A 14,192-nucleotide genomic window follows, 5' to 3' on the forward strand; every position below is an offset into this window, starting at 1 on the left:
TATTGCTTTCCCAGAGATGACTTTAGAACATGAATGTGGACAGAAACACTTCAAACTATGCAGATGTGGCAAAAGTTGAAAGTGTGCTGAAGAGCGAGGAGAATTGAGACTTCAGTTGAATGTAGACGGCATGGTGTGATGAATGAAATTCAATGCACTTTAAATGCAAATTGATAAATTTTGGTAAGGATAACGAGGACGTACTACATATACATACAGATAGAGAGATAGTTAGAAATTTGTGAATATACTTTTAAATGAGCATGTTGTTAGGTTTGATCCATTTTTCTTCATGGAAAATGAAACTCAAATTAATTGCTATAGTATGTTTCTTCAATGAATGTAAATAACAAAAATGTACTCAGATGGTTGGAAGAATTTAGTGGATCAATTGAGCTATTTTCTAGTTGCACCTCTCAGGAATTGGGGTAGGGAGGAGGTCTCGTACATTATGATTGGATATAAAGGATCGTGTGAATGTCAATGAGATTGATTGTATGTGCGATTCCGAACAGACTCGCTCGCACAGATGCACGCCCCGCCGAGAGGGCCAGTGTACGCTGTTTATTACACTGCCCTTGCAGTATGCGCTATTCCAGGTGAAACTTTTCAGCAGGATATTATTCCTTACTGTAGCCTGTTTAATCGAGATTCAGTTGTTTGGCTCCTTCCAGATTCCGTTGTTTGGTGTCTGGGTTTATGGATGACGCGAAATGTAATTTGTACCTCAGTATTGATTGACCTGATTTACTTTCACGAAGTGAACGCGGAGGTAACATGCAGAGGGAAGGAAAGTGGCCCGTTCACAGACCTCATAATAATCGTTTAAAATATATCTGCGATTTTGTCTGCGCAATGACCAGTAGATTCTGTGTGAACTCATCTAACAACATCTAGACGAGATGAAGAACACTTTGGCAACCAAAACAGTTTCTACTATAAGCTATGTTGAAATACTTGCAATTTTTCTTATTGTTCTGGAAAGATTTTGATAATTCGAGTCGCAGAATCCTTTTCTTCCTACTTGTGATTACGAATTGGGCGAAACTAAAAGCAACAAATCAATGTACTCTTTCAAAATATAAAGACACGCGGTGAATTAGATCGTACTATGTGCAATGCACATCGGGTGTGAGTGGGAAAAGAAATGGAAAGTGTACTTAGCGTCAGAATAGATGCATTTTAAAATACCCCATTGACCCACTAACCTGCTTGTCTTTGAAAATTGGAGCACCGGGAGGAAATCAACTTGGTCACGGCGAGTATCTGCGACACACTTAAAAATATTTTCTTGAAGAATGTCTTGCGCGTCTATCGCTATGTTTCTGAATGTCTCTTAGCATCATTTTTAAAGGTTATTTCCATATGTAGTTTTACCACGATAACAGCTGCGGAAGTAACGGAAATGTTTGTTTTCATCCGTTTGGCTTGGACTTAATCAGAACGGTAATATAGAGAGCCCGGGTGTTATTAATACGTGAATTTATCGATGATGGCGCCAATCTCACCAAACTAAGATCGAAATTTCGGTTTATATCAATAAACCTACGTAGCAATACTGTAATAACATTTTATATTGTACATCTATGGAAGTTCGTTTAGAAATAGTGACTCGCAATTAACTTCTAAAGCACATGTTATCCGACTGTTTTTATTCCATTTATCAATTACTGTCTGTCCTCTCCCTCCACAATCCAACCGAGCATCTCGCCACCCCCACCCCGCTATTTCTCAATTCCTTAAATGGCAGTAGGGGTAAAAAATACTGACTATGCGGGTTATTGAACATAGAAAACTGAACATGCTGATGTATTTAACATCGAGAGTATTAATCTTTGTGCATATCATTATAAATGTAAACGCTTTTTTTCGTTCGCTGAAATCTACACCGCCGATATTTGTATCTTTGCGCAATATATTTATCATTGCACAATATCATTGAGGTGCTTATTCCACATAATACTACTCTGTCTTTCTCTTTTTTTTTGTAGTTAACTTAATGGCGATTGTGATCCTTTGCAAAGGAAGATGTGGTCTCTCCCGGTGTATAACGAAGTACCTGGTGTCAATGGCGGCGATGGATCTCCTAGTTATTATCACGGCTGTTTTATTAAATAGGATTCCTGGTATTTATTTCCCGAATAGCTTTCTGTCCATTACACCCGTATGTAGTCTCAGCATTGCTTTAATTTATTCAACCAGGGACAGCTCCGTTTGGTTGACAGTCGCTTTCACTTTTGATCGATTTGTGGCCATTTGCTGCCAAGAGCTGAAAACAAAATACTGCACCAAGAAGACGGCGGTTGTGGTTATAGGAACGATTAGTGTTTTGGGATGTTTGAAAAGCGTATCCTGGTATTTTATACACGAACCAATGTTTCTGGTTAATGACGTTCCCTGGTTTTGCAGTGTGAAGGAAATCCGTTACACTTCTGCCTTGTGGAGAGCATTCGACTGGTTCGACCGTATTTTGACCCCGTTCGCTCCGTTCTTCCTGATACTCCTGTTCAATGCTCTGACCGTCAGGAGGCTTCGTGTGCATGGCAATGGAGAGAAAGAGGATGACCCAGAGATCGACAACCGGAGGAAATCCATCGTTTTACTGTTTACTATCTCGGGTAGTTTCATCCTCTTGTGGATGACATATGTTGTACAATTTATTTATAAGCGTTTGACGAATAATTATCAAATTGCCGGCTACAACGATCCCAAATTTATTCTACAAGAAAGTGCTATTATGCTTCAGTTATTGAATTCTTGTACTAATACCTTTATATACGCAGTAACTCAAAGAAGTTTCAGAAAGCCGTTAAAGAACGCGGTGAAATATCTGCTTCATATAATATGTAAAATAACGTAATAATTAAAGTCTAAATCTGAATGAATATTCTTTTCATCAGAAGCATCTGTGCACCTATTCGAAGGCCAAAAACTTTAATACTGCACTTATTATTCACCTGAATTTCAAATATTTTGAGTTTGTTCGGCTGGGGCTTAATACAAGCAGAAAATACTGGAAGCACTCAGCGTGTAAACCGGCATCTGCGAAAAGATGATCAGGATTTCAGTTCCGAAACTCTTCTGCGGAACCGAAGGAAAACGAAAGCAATTTACCGTCAAACAGCAGAAAACATTGCAGAGTACAGTAGAACCGAGGGAATATTTTGGATCAGGTAAATCCGACCGGAAATCCGTTAGAAGCACATTGTGTTTCCTGGTAAGCAGACGGGATAGGGGAAAAGAAATAACAGAACTAAATTAATGGCAGACAGAAATGTCAAATTCAGATGAATTTTACAAGAATGCGTGAGCTGGGAGCATTCAAAATTAAATCTGGAAGGCTGACCCCAGGCTGAAGATGGAGTTGGCGCTTCTCATTTCGCATTGTGTTTTGTGGTAACAATGCAGGAGGCCGCAGAGACAATTGTCCAAACGGGAATGGGAAATTCCCAGCACAAATGTACTCACACTGTTCGGCGTGATCGTGTACATCTATTCCTGTATTCTGTTCCCTCTTCGCTACCCATCCTTCTTTTGATCCCAATGCCCCCAATCAGTCTCCACATTTGCACAATCTCTTACTGCCCTGTTTCCGTCTCCATTCTCCATTCTCTCGTTATCACTTTGCGTCTACTACAGTATATAAAAATTCATCCCTTGCTTGGTAGTCTTCAAAACGACACTGTCTCTAACCCTAACTTATTCGATATACACAAACATGTGCAACTCTCTTTCTATTCTCTCTCTGTCTATCCCTCTCTCGCTCTCTCTCGCCTCCCCTCTCTCTGTCTCTCTCTGTCTGTAAATATATAAATATTTTATTGCTTTACAACATTGAATCACAGTGGGTTTATTTTGACTTTTTAGGCACTGATCAACAAAAAAGACTCTTTGGTGTCAACAAATTTCAACAAGGAACAGTCAACAGTGAAAACAGATTTCATCATAGTTTTTCCATTTGCTTCTCTACTCCGATCCCCTGCCTTCTCCAGCATTCAGTTGTACCCAGGCTAATCAACAATCTATCTACCTCTGCCTGTACCAAATGATCAGATCTTCACTGCGATTGGTGTAAAGAATTCGGCAGATTCACCACTCTCTTTCTAAAGGAATTCCTCCTCATCTCCGTACTAAATAGACGACTCTCCATTCCAAGGGTGTGTCGTATTTTTTTTTAGAGTACCCCATCATAGGATACATACTTTCTACATCCACTTCATGGAGGCCTTTCGACGTTCGATAGGTGTCAAAGAGATTCACCGCCAGCCCTCCAATTTTGCTGAATTCCAGTGAGTAGAGGTTTAAAGCAATCAAACGCTTCTCTGATAAGCTTTTCAATCCCGGAATCATTTTCGTGAATCTCCTTCAAACGCTTTCCAATGTCAGCACATCGCTTCTTCAATAAGGGGCCCAAAACTGCTCGCAATACTCCAAGTGAGGCCACATCTATGCCTTATAAAGCCTCCAACATTACATTCTTGCTTTTATATTCGAGTCATTTTGAAATGAATGCTAACATCATATTTGGCTTTCTCACCACTGAATGAAGCTGCAAATTAACCTTTAGGGAATCCTGCACGAGGACCCCTACCCAGGTCCTTTTTCGCCTCAGATTTGTGAAGTTTCTCTCAATTTAGAAATTAGTACACACTTTTATTCCTTAACCATAACCATATAACAATTACAGCACGGAAACAGGGCATCTCGGCCCTTCTAGTCTGTGCCGAATACTCACTCTCACCTAGTCCCACCGACCTGCACTCAGCCCATAACCCTCCATTCCTTTTCTGTCCATATATCTATCCAATTTAACTTTAAATGACAGCATCAAACCAGCCTCAACCACTTCTGCTGGAAGCTCGTTCCACACAGCTACCACTCTCTGAGTAAAGAAGTTCCCCCTCATGTTACCCCCAAACTTTTGCCCTTTAACTCTCAACTCCTGTCCTCTTGTTTGAATCTCCCCCACTCTCAATGGAAAAAGCCTATCCACGTCAACTCTATCTATCCCCCCTTATAATTTTAAATACCTCTATCAAGTCCCCCCTCAACCTTCTACGCTCCAAGAAATAAAGACCTAACATGTTTAACCTTTCTCTGTAACTTAGGAGATGAAACTCGGGCAACATTCTAGTAAATCTCCTCTGTATTCTCTTAATTTTATTGACATCTTTCCTATAATTCGGTGACCAGAACTGAACATAATACTCCAAATTTGGCCTTACCAATGCCTTATACAATTTCAACATTACATCCCAACTCCTATACTCAATACTCTGATTTATAAACGCCAGCATACCAAAAGCTTTCTTCACCACCCTATCCACATGAGATTCCACCTTCAGGGAACTATCCACCATTATTCCTAGATCCCTCTATTCTACTGCATTCTTCAATGCCCTACCATTTACCATGTATGTCCTATATTGATTAGTCCTACCACAATGTAGCACCTCATATTTATCAGTATTAAACTCCACCTGCCATCTTTCAGCCGACTCTTCTTAGTGGTCTAAATGTCTCTGCAAGCTTTGAAAACCTATTTCATTATCCACAACTCCATCTAGCTTAGTTTCATCTGCATACTTACTAATCCAATTTACCACCCATCATCCAGACCATTAATATATATGACAAACAACATTGGACCCAGTACAGATCCCTGAGGCACACCACTAGACACCTCCAATCTGACACACAGTTATCCACCACTACTCTCTAGCGTCTCCCATCCAGCCACTGCTGAATCCATTTTACTACTTCGATATTAATGCCTAACGATTGAACCTTCCTAACTAACCTTCCGTGTGGAACCTTGTCAAAGGCCGTACAGAAGTCCTTCTACCAAAGTGAATATTACTCATTTACCGACGCTGCATTCCACCTGTCATTTAATTGTCCATTCTCCTTATCCATCTAATTCCTTCTGCAGCTGCTGTGCTTCCTGAAATCTACCTACTCCTCCACCTATCCTTTATCGTCTATATACACAGCCACAAACCATCAATTCTGTTGTCCAAATCATTGTCATAAAACATAAAAAGTGGTCCCAACGAAGACCCCCGTGGAACACCACTGGTCATTGGCAGGCAACCAGAAAAGTTTGCCTTTATTTCCACTCGTTGCCTCCTGTCTATCAGCCAATGCTCAATCCATGCCAGAATCTTTCCTGTAATACTATGGGCTTTTAACTTGACAAGCAGCCTCATGTGTGGCACGTTATCAAAGGCCTTCTGTTACTCTCTTTTACTAAAGGGTGGAGTGAAGTGACACTCGCATATTTCTAGTACTCTGGAACCATGCTAGAATCCATTGATTCTTGAAGGATCATTACTATTGCCTCCACAATATCTTCATCTACCTCTTTCAGAACACTAGGATGTAGACCATCCCGTCCAGGTGACTTATCCACTTTCAGTCCTTTCAGTTCCCTAGTAATGGCAACTTCACACACCTCTGACGCCTGACACTACTGAACTTCCAACATGCTGCTGGTGTCTTCCACAGTGGAGACTGATGAAAAATACTTTTTTCAGTTAGGCTGCCATTTCTTACTTCCCCATTGCTACTTCTTCAGCATTATTTTTCAGTGGTTCGATATCTACTCTTTCCTCGTCTTTACATTTTATACATATGCAGAAACGTTTGGAATCTCTTTTAATGTTATTGGCTATCTTATTTTCGTATTCCATCTTTTCCATCTTTATGAGATTTTCAGTAGCCTACTGTTGGTTTGTAAAAGATTCCCAATCCTCTAATTTACACTATTTTTTGCTCTATTATATGCCACTCTTCAGCTTTTATGCTGGTTTTGACTTCTCTTGGCATCCACAGTTATGTCATCCTGCATTTAGAATACTTCTTTGTTGGGATGAATCTAATTTACCCTTCCTGTATTGATCCCAGAAATTCCAGACATTGCTGCTCTGCTGTCAGCCCTTGCTAATTTTCCGGTCCAGTAAATCCTGGTCAACTCCTCTCTCATGCCTCTGTAATTCCTTCTTACTCCCCTCTAATAATGATACTTCTGACTTTGGCTTCTCCTTCTGAAATTGCAGGGTGAATTCCTTCATATTAAGATCACTGTCCCCAAAGGCTTCCTTTAGCTTAAGCTTTCTATTCAATTCCAGTTCATTGCGCAACACTCAATCCAGAATAGCTGATCTCCATGTGGGCTCAACCATGAATTGCTCTGAAACGACATATTGTCGGCGTTCTATAAAATCTCCTCTCCTGGGATTCAGTACCATCTTGATTCAAGGATTCAAGGTACATTTATTATCAAAGTATGTATGCGGTATACAACCTTGAGATTCGTCTTCCCACAGACAGTCACGAAAAAATGTGTAAGAAGATACATGGAACTGGTTCAAATAATAGCACCAATACCAAACGTTCAAAAATATAATACAAACGGCAAAAAAACAGACAAGGGATAACACCTTACATAACCCAACAACTCTAAAAGGTAATCGAAGGAGCACAAGCACATTCTACTCAGTTCAGCCCAGCTCAATACACTGCAGGCCACAGGCCACAGGCTGCCTTAATCAAAATCGCACAGAAGAAGAACAACAACAAAACATGAGTGCCCAGAAACCAGAAATGCATCACATCATGAACCAGTGTCCAATCCATAAACTGCACCGATTAAACCTTGTCCAAGACCAGAACTCAGGCAGCATCCTCTGACAGCATCGAGGGAGAAAGAGACCACTCGAATGCAGACATCTTCCTGCGGGAGCAGCAAGCGAGAGGGAAGCAGAGACTGTCACGCCTAGCCACCATCCGCCACCAGCAGAGACCGAGAGGCTGGTAGACAGCGCAGAATACTCGCTCGCCGACCACTCTCGCTTCTTTTACTTCAGATCTTCTCGACGCTTTAATCAGCTGGATCCGAGAGAAATGGAGTCAATCAAGAGATTGCGCGCTCTCTCCAGGGTTCTTGGATTCCTGTCCGCACACTTCACTCGAAACCTCACGGAACACACTCGGAGACAGCAAAGTGCCACATCGTCCATTCAGCCACCAAAATGTAGATCACGGATTCCACAGTAGCAGAAACAACCTTGAAAGCCGAAAAAGATATGAAAGAACTGAAGAAAGTTATTTGCATCGCCTGGAGGATTTCGCCCTTGGTTACATTCTTCACTGGCGTCATCTTCATTCCCCCCCCCAACACACACAATTTACCAGCATATTGAAATCCTCCATGACTATTGTAACATTGCTCTTTTGAGATGCATTTTCTATCTCCGTAGTAACTTGTAGCCACATCGTTACTGTTGTTCGGAAGTCTGTATATAATTCCCATCAGGATCTTTTTACAATTACATTTTCCTAGCGATTATACCCCCTCTGATCTTATGCCATCTCTTTCTCTTAATTTGATTTTTTTTTAACCAACAGACCCACCGCGCTTCCTCCTCGTATTGTCTGTCCTATCGATAAAGTATGCATTGGTGGACGTTAAACTGCCAACTATAATTTTCTATCAGCCACGATTCACTGCTGCCCACAACAAGCCTGTCTGTAACTGGGCTACAAGATGGTGTTCCCTATTTGGTATACTGCGTGCATTCAGATATATCACATTTAGTCCTGTAGTCATCGCCCTTTTCAGTTTTGACCCCCTTTTATATTGCAACTTCTCTTGTTCACTGCGTTTTTGCTCTATCATTAGCCTCTCCTTTCTAGCATATTCACTACACTCTGCTTCTATTTGTAATCCAACTACCCCATCCTCAATTCTAACACTCCGGCTACTATCCTCCCGCAAAATTAGTTTAAACTCTCCCGACAGCTCGAGCAAACCTGCCAGAAAGGATACTGGTCTCCTTCGGATTCAGATGAAACACATCCCTTTCGCACAGGTTGTATCTACTCCTAAAGAGATGCCAATGATCTATAACTCTGAACTCACGCCCCTGCACCAGTTCCTCAGCATTCATCTGCCAAATCATTGTATTCTGAACTCAATGGGCACAGACAGTAATCTAGAGGTTACTACCCTGGATGTCCTCCTTTTTAGCTTTTTACCTTGCTCCTTCAAATCTCTCATTAGGACTCCCTCACCTTTCTTACCTATGTCATTAATGCCAACGTGTACCAAGGATTCTGGCTGCCCACTCCGCCGTCATCCTCTGCCCCTCCACCCCCCACCACCTTTGGACCCGATCCGCGACATCAACGACCCTGGCACCTGGAAGCCAACAGACTATCCGGCTGTCTCGATCACATCCACAGAATCTTTTCTGTATTTCACTGACCATGGAATCTCCTATCATTACTGCAGTTCTCTTCACCTCTCTACTCTTCTGAGCCAGAGTTCCACACTCAGCACCAGAGACACAATCACTGCGGCTCTCCCGGGCAGGTCTTCCCCTCAACAATATCCAAAGTAGTATACTTATTATTGAGGGTTATAGACGCAGGAGTACTTTGCACTGGTTACATATTTCCCTTGCTTCTCCTGAAGTCATCAAGTTACATGTTTCTTGCAACCTAGGAGTTACTACCTCCTTCCAGATCTTATCTTTCACTCCCTCGGTTTGCCATAGGAGCCGAAGGTCATCAAGCTGCAGCTGCAGTTCCTTAACACGTTCTCAGAGGTGCTACAGCTTGGTGCACCTTGTGCAGATGTGGTTATCTGGGAGACCAGACATCTCCCACCATCCCCACGTCTCACGCTAAACAAATCACGGCTGCTACAGTCATTCTTACTGCACTAACTGTGCCTTAAGAAATGAAGAACGAAGAATACAGAGGAAGAACAAGAAACTTATCAGCTATTTACGTCGTCTAAGCCTGATGAAACAAAGTCACTCCAACACTGGCCTATTCACACAATGGCCGCTCCGCTTGCCCCTGCCTATCTTTATTCAACCTTTCAAATGAATCCGTTCACTGATTCGGCACAATCTAACTATGACAACTGCCGCGAGGTGCTGCCTTTTTACACTTCAGCCTTGGAAGTAAATGAAATCACTGCTTTTTCTTGTGCTCCCACTCAGATGTTAGTCAAGGCTCCAGCAATAGTGCCTCTGGATCCTATACCTGTGGAAAATGTGTCCAGATTCAGCTTCTGAAGGACCGTGTTGCAGCACTGGAGAGGCAACTGGACGACGTTAGGTTAATCCAGGAGAACGAGAGTTTTCTGGACAGGACCTACAGTGTGATCGTTACACCCAGGATACAGGAAGAGAGAAGGAGGACGACGATGAGCAAGGAAAGGATGCTTAAAGTACAGGAGACCCCGGGAGATGTGCCTCTCGTAAACAGGTTGTCACTTTTGGAAGCTGTCGGGACAGAAGGCACTGCCAGTCTGAGAGACGGACGGGTCTGCGAGTCAACAATTGGCGCTGAGGCAAAGCCGAGGAGACAGACGCCAGGCAGAACCGTGGTAGGAGGGGACTCCATAGTGAGAGGTACAGAAAGGGGTTTCTGTGGCAACAGGCGAGATTTAAGGATGGTGTGTTGCTTTCCTGGTGCTGGGATCCAGGATGTCACGGACCGATTGCTGGGAATCCTCAAGAGTGAAAGTGAACATCCGGTTCCCCGTGCTGGAGTGGTCAAGAACAGGGAGATAATGGATCTCAATGTGTGGCTGAGGAACTGGTGCAGGAAGCAAGGATTTACATTCCTGGACCACTGGGATATGTTTCGGGGTAAGGGTGAATTGTACAAAAGGGACGGGTTGCACCTTAATAAGCCGGGCACCAGCATTCTGGCAGGCAGGTTTGCCTCTGCAACACGGGTGTGTTTAAACTAAGTAGTTGGGGGGAGGGGACGAACTGGAAACATAAGGATGGAGAAAAAGGGAAAGTGAGAATAAGAAAAGTTAAGAATGACAGCAGAATCAACAGAGCAGAAAGCTCAAGAAGGGATTGTACAGTATGGCCAAGTGAAATAGGAATTGATACGGGAGGTGAGGGGAGTAATGAATTAAAAGTATTCTATATGAACGCACGGAGTATAAGAAATAAAGTGGATGAGCTTGAGGCACAGTTGGAAATTGGTAAGTATGATGTTGTGGGAATAACAGAGACATAGCTTCAAGTGGACAGGGCCTGGGAAATGAATATTCAAGGTTATACGTCCTATCGAAAGGACAGACTGATGAACAGAGGGGGTGGGATGGCTCTGTTGGTGAGGAATGATATTCAGTCCCTTGCGAGGGGGGACATAGAATCAGGAGACGTAGAGTCAGTATGGATAGAACTGAGAAATTCTAAGGGTAGAAAGACCCTAATGGGACTCATCTACAGGCCCTCAAACAGTAGTTTGGATGTTGGGTGTAAGTTGAATCAAGAGTTAAAATTGGCATGTTGCAAAGGTAATGCTACAGTTGTTATGGGGGATTTCAAAATGCAGGTAGACTGGAGGAATCAGGTTGGAACTGGACCCCAAGAAAGGGAGTTTGTGGAGTCCCTCCGAGATGGATTCTTAGAACAGCTTGTACTGGAGCCTACCAGAGAGAACGCAATTCTAGATCTAGTGTTGTGCAATGAATCGGATTTGATCAGGGACCTCGAGGTAAAGGAGCCATTAGGAAGTAGTGATCATAATATGATAAGTTTTAATCTACAATTTGAGAGGGAGAAGGGAAACTGGGAAGTGTCAGTATTACAGTTGAACAAAGGGAACTATGGTGCTATGAGGGAGGAGCCGGCCAAAGTTCAATGGAACAATTCCCTAGCAGGGATGACAGTGGAACAGCAATGACAAGTGTTTCTGGAAATAATGCGGAAGGTGCAGGATCAGTTCATTCCAAAGAGGAAGAAAGATCCTAAGGGGAGTAAGGGGAGGCCGTGGCTGACAAGGGAAGTAATGGACAGTATAAAAATAAAAGAGAAGAAGTATAACATAGCAAAGACGAGTGGGAAGCCGGAGGATTGGGAAAATTTTAAAGAGCGACAGAAGGTAACTAGAAAGGCAATACACGGAGAAAAAATGAGGTACGCCCGTAAACTAGCCAAGAATATAAAGGAGGATAGTAAAAGCTTCTTTAGGTATGTGAAAAGGGAAAAAATAGTTAAGATCAAAATTGGGCCCTTGAAGACAGAAGCGGGTGAATTTATTATGGGGAACAATGAAATGGCAGAAGAGTTGAACAGGTACTTTGGATCTGTCCTCACTAGAGAAGACACAAACAATCTCTCAGATGTAATAGTGGCCAAAGGACCTAGGGTAATGGATGAATTGAAGGAAATTTATATTAGGCAGGAAATGGTGTTGGATAGGCTGTTGGGTCTGAAGGATGATAAGTCCCCGGGACCTGATACCCTGCATCCCAGGGTACTTAAGGAGGTGGCTTTAGAAATTGTGGACGCATTGGTAATCATTTTCCAATGTTCTATAGATTCAGGATCAGTTCCTGTGGATTGGAGGGTGGCTAATGTTGTTCCTCTCTTCAAGAAGGGAGGAAGAGAGAAAACAGGGAATTATAGACCAGTTAGCCTGACGTCGCTGGTGGGAACGATGCTGGAGTCAATTATAAAAGATGAAATTACGACACATCTGGATAGTAGTAACAGGATTGGTCCGAGTCAGCATGGATTTACGAAGGGGAAATCGTGCTTGACTAATCTTCTGGAATTTTTTGAGGATATAACTATGAAAATGGACAAGGAAGAGCCAGTGGATGTAGTGTACCTGGACTTTCAGAAAGCCTTTGATAAAGTCCCACATAGGAGATTAGTGGGCAAAAATAGGGCACATGGTATTGGGGGAAGAGTACTGACATGGATTGAAAATTGGCTGGCTCACAGAAAACAAAGTGTAGTGATTAACAGGTCCCTTTCAGAATGGCAAGCGGTGATCAGTGGGGTACCGCAGGGTTCAGTTCTGGGACCGCAGCTGTTTACAATATATATTAATGATTTAGATGAGGGAATTAAAAGTAACATTAGCAAATTTGCTGATGACACAAAGCTGGGTGGCTGTGTGAAATGTGAAGAGAATGTTATGGGGACAGGCTGGCTGAGTGGGCAGATGCATGGCAGATGCAGTTTAATGTGGATAAATGTGAGGTTATCCACTTTGGTGGTAAGAACGGGAAGGCAGATTATTATCTAAATGGAGTCAAGTTAGGAAAAGGGGAAGCACAACGAGATCTAGGTGTTCTTGTACATCAGTCACTGAAAGCAAGCATGCAAGTACAGCAGGCAATGAAGAAATCTAATGGCATGCTAGCATTCATAACAAGTGGAATTGAGTATAAGAGCAAAGAGGTCCTTCTGCAGCTGTACAGGGTCCTGGTGAGACAACACCTGGAGTACTGTGTGCAGTTTTGGTCTCCAAATTTGAGGAAGGACATTCTTGCTATTGAGGGAGTGCAGCGTAGGTTCACAAGGTTAATTCCCGGGATGGCGGGACTGTCATATGTCGAAAGATTGGAGCGACTGGGCTTGTATACTCTGGAATTTAGAAGGCTGAGAGGGGATCTTATTGAAACATATAAGATTATTAAGGGATTGGACACGCTGCAGGCAGGAAGCATGTTCCCGCTGATGGGTGAGTCCAGAGCCAGAGGCCACAGTTTAAGAATGTGTAGGCCATTTAGAACGGAGTTGAGGAAAAACTTTTTCACCCAGAGAGTGGTGGATAAATGGAATGCTCTGCCCCAGAAGGCTGTGGAGGCGAAGTCTCTGGATGCTTTCAAAAAAGAGATGAATATAGCTCTTAAAGATAGCGGAATCAAAGGTTATGGGGATAAAGCAGGAACTTGATACTGATAGTGGATAATCAGCCATGATCACAGTGAATGGCGGTGCTGACTCGAAGGGCCGAATGGCCTACTCCTGAACCTATTGTCTGTTGTCTATTGTCCATTGTAAATCACTTCTCTTCCCTCTCTCAATAACCTGGGCTATATATCTATATAATGGCCTGGAGACTTACATACCCTAATGCTCTTTAAGGGACCCATCGAGAACTCCTCATTTACATCGTATATTATTACTCTCGACACTGATCTCCCTACCATCTATATCCTTCTCCTTGGAAAATACCAAAGCAAAGGATTCGTTGAGGACATCTCCCGCATACTCTGCACCCATGGAAATGTTACCACCTTTTATCCTTGAATCCTGGGTCTTGACGGGCTCGGACCCCGGATCTAGGCGAGGACAAGACGTGGCTACAGGACTGGACGTGGAATTCCTGCATAGGAGGAGGCATATGGACAGGAC

Source organism: Mobula birostris, chromosome 10 (assembly GCF_030028105.1).
Source record: "Mobula birostris isolate sMobBir1 chromosome 10, sMobBir1.hap1, whole genome shotgun sequence".
NCBI lineage: Eukaryota > Metazoa > Chordata > Chondrichthyes > Myliobatiformes > Myliobatidae > Mobula > Mobula birostris.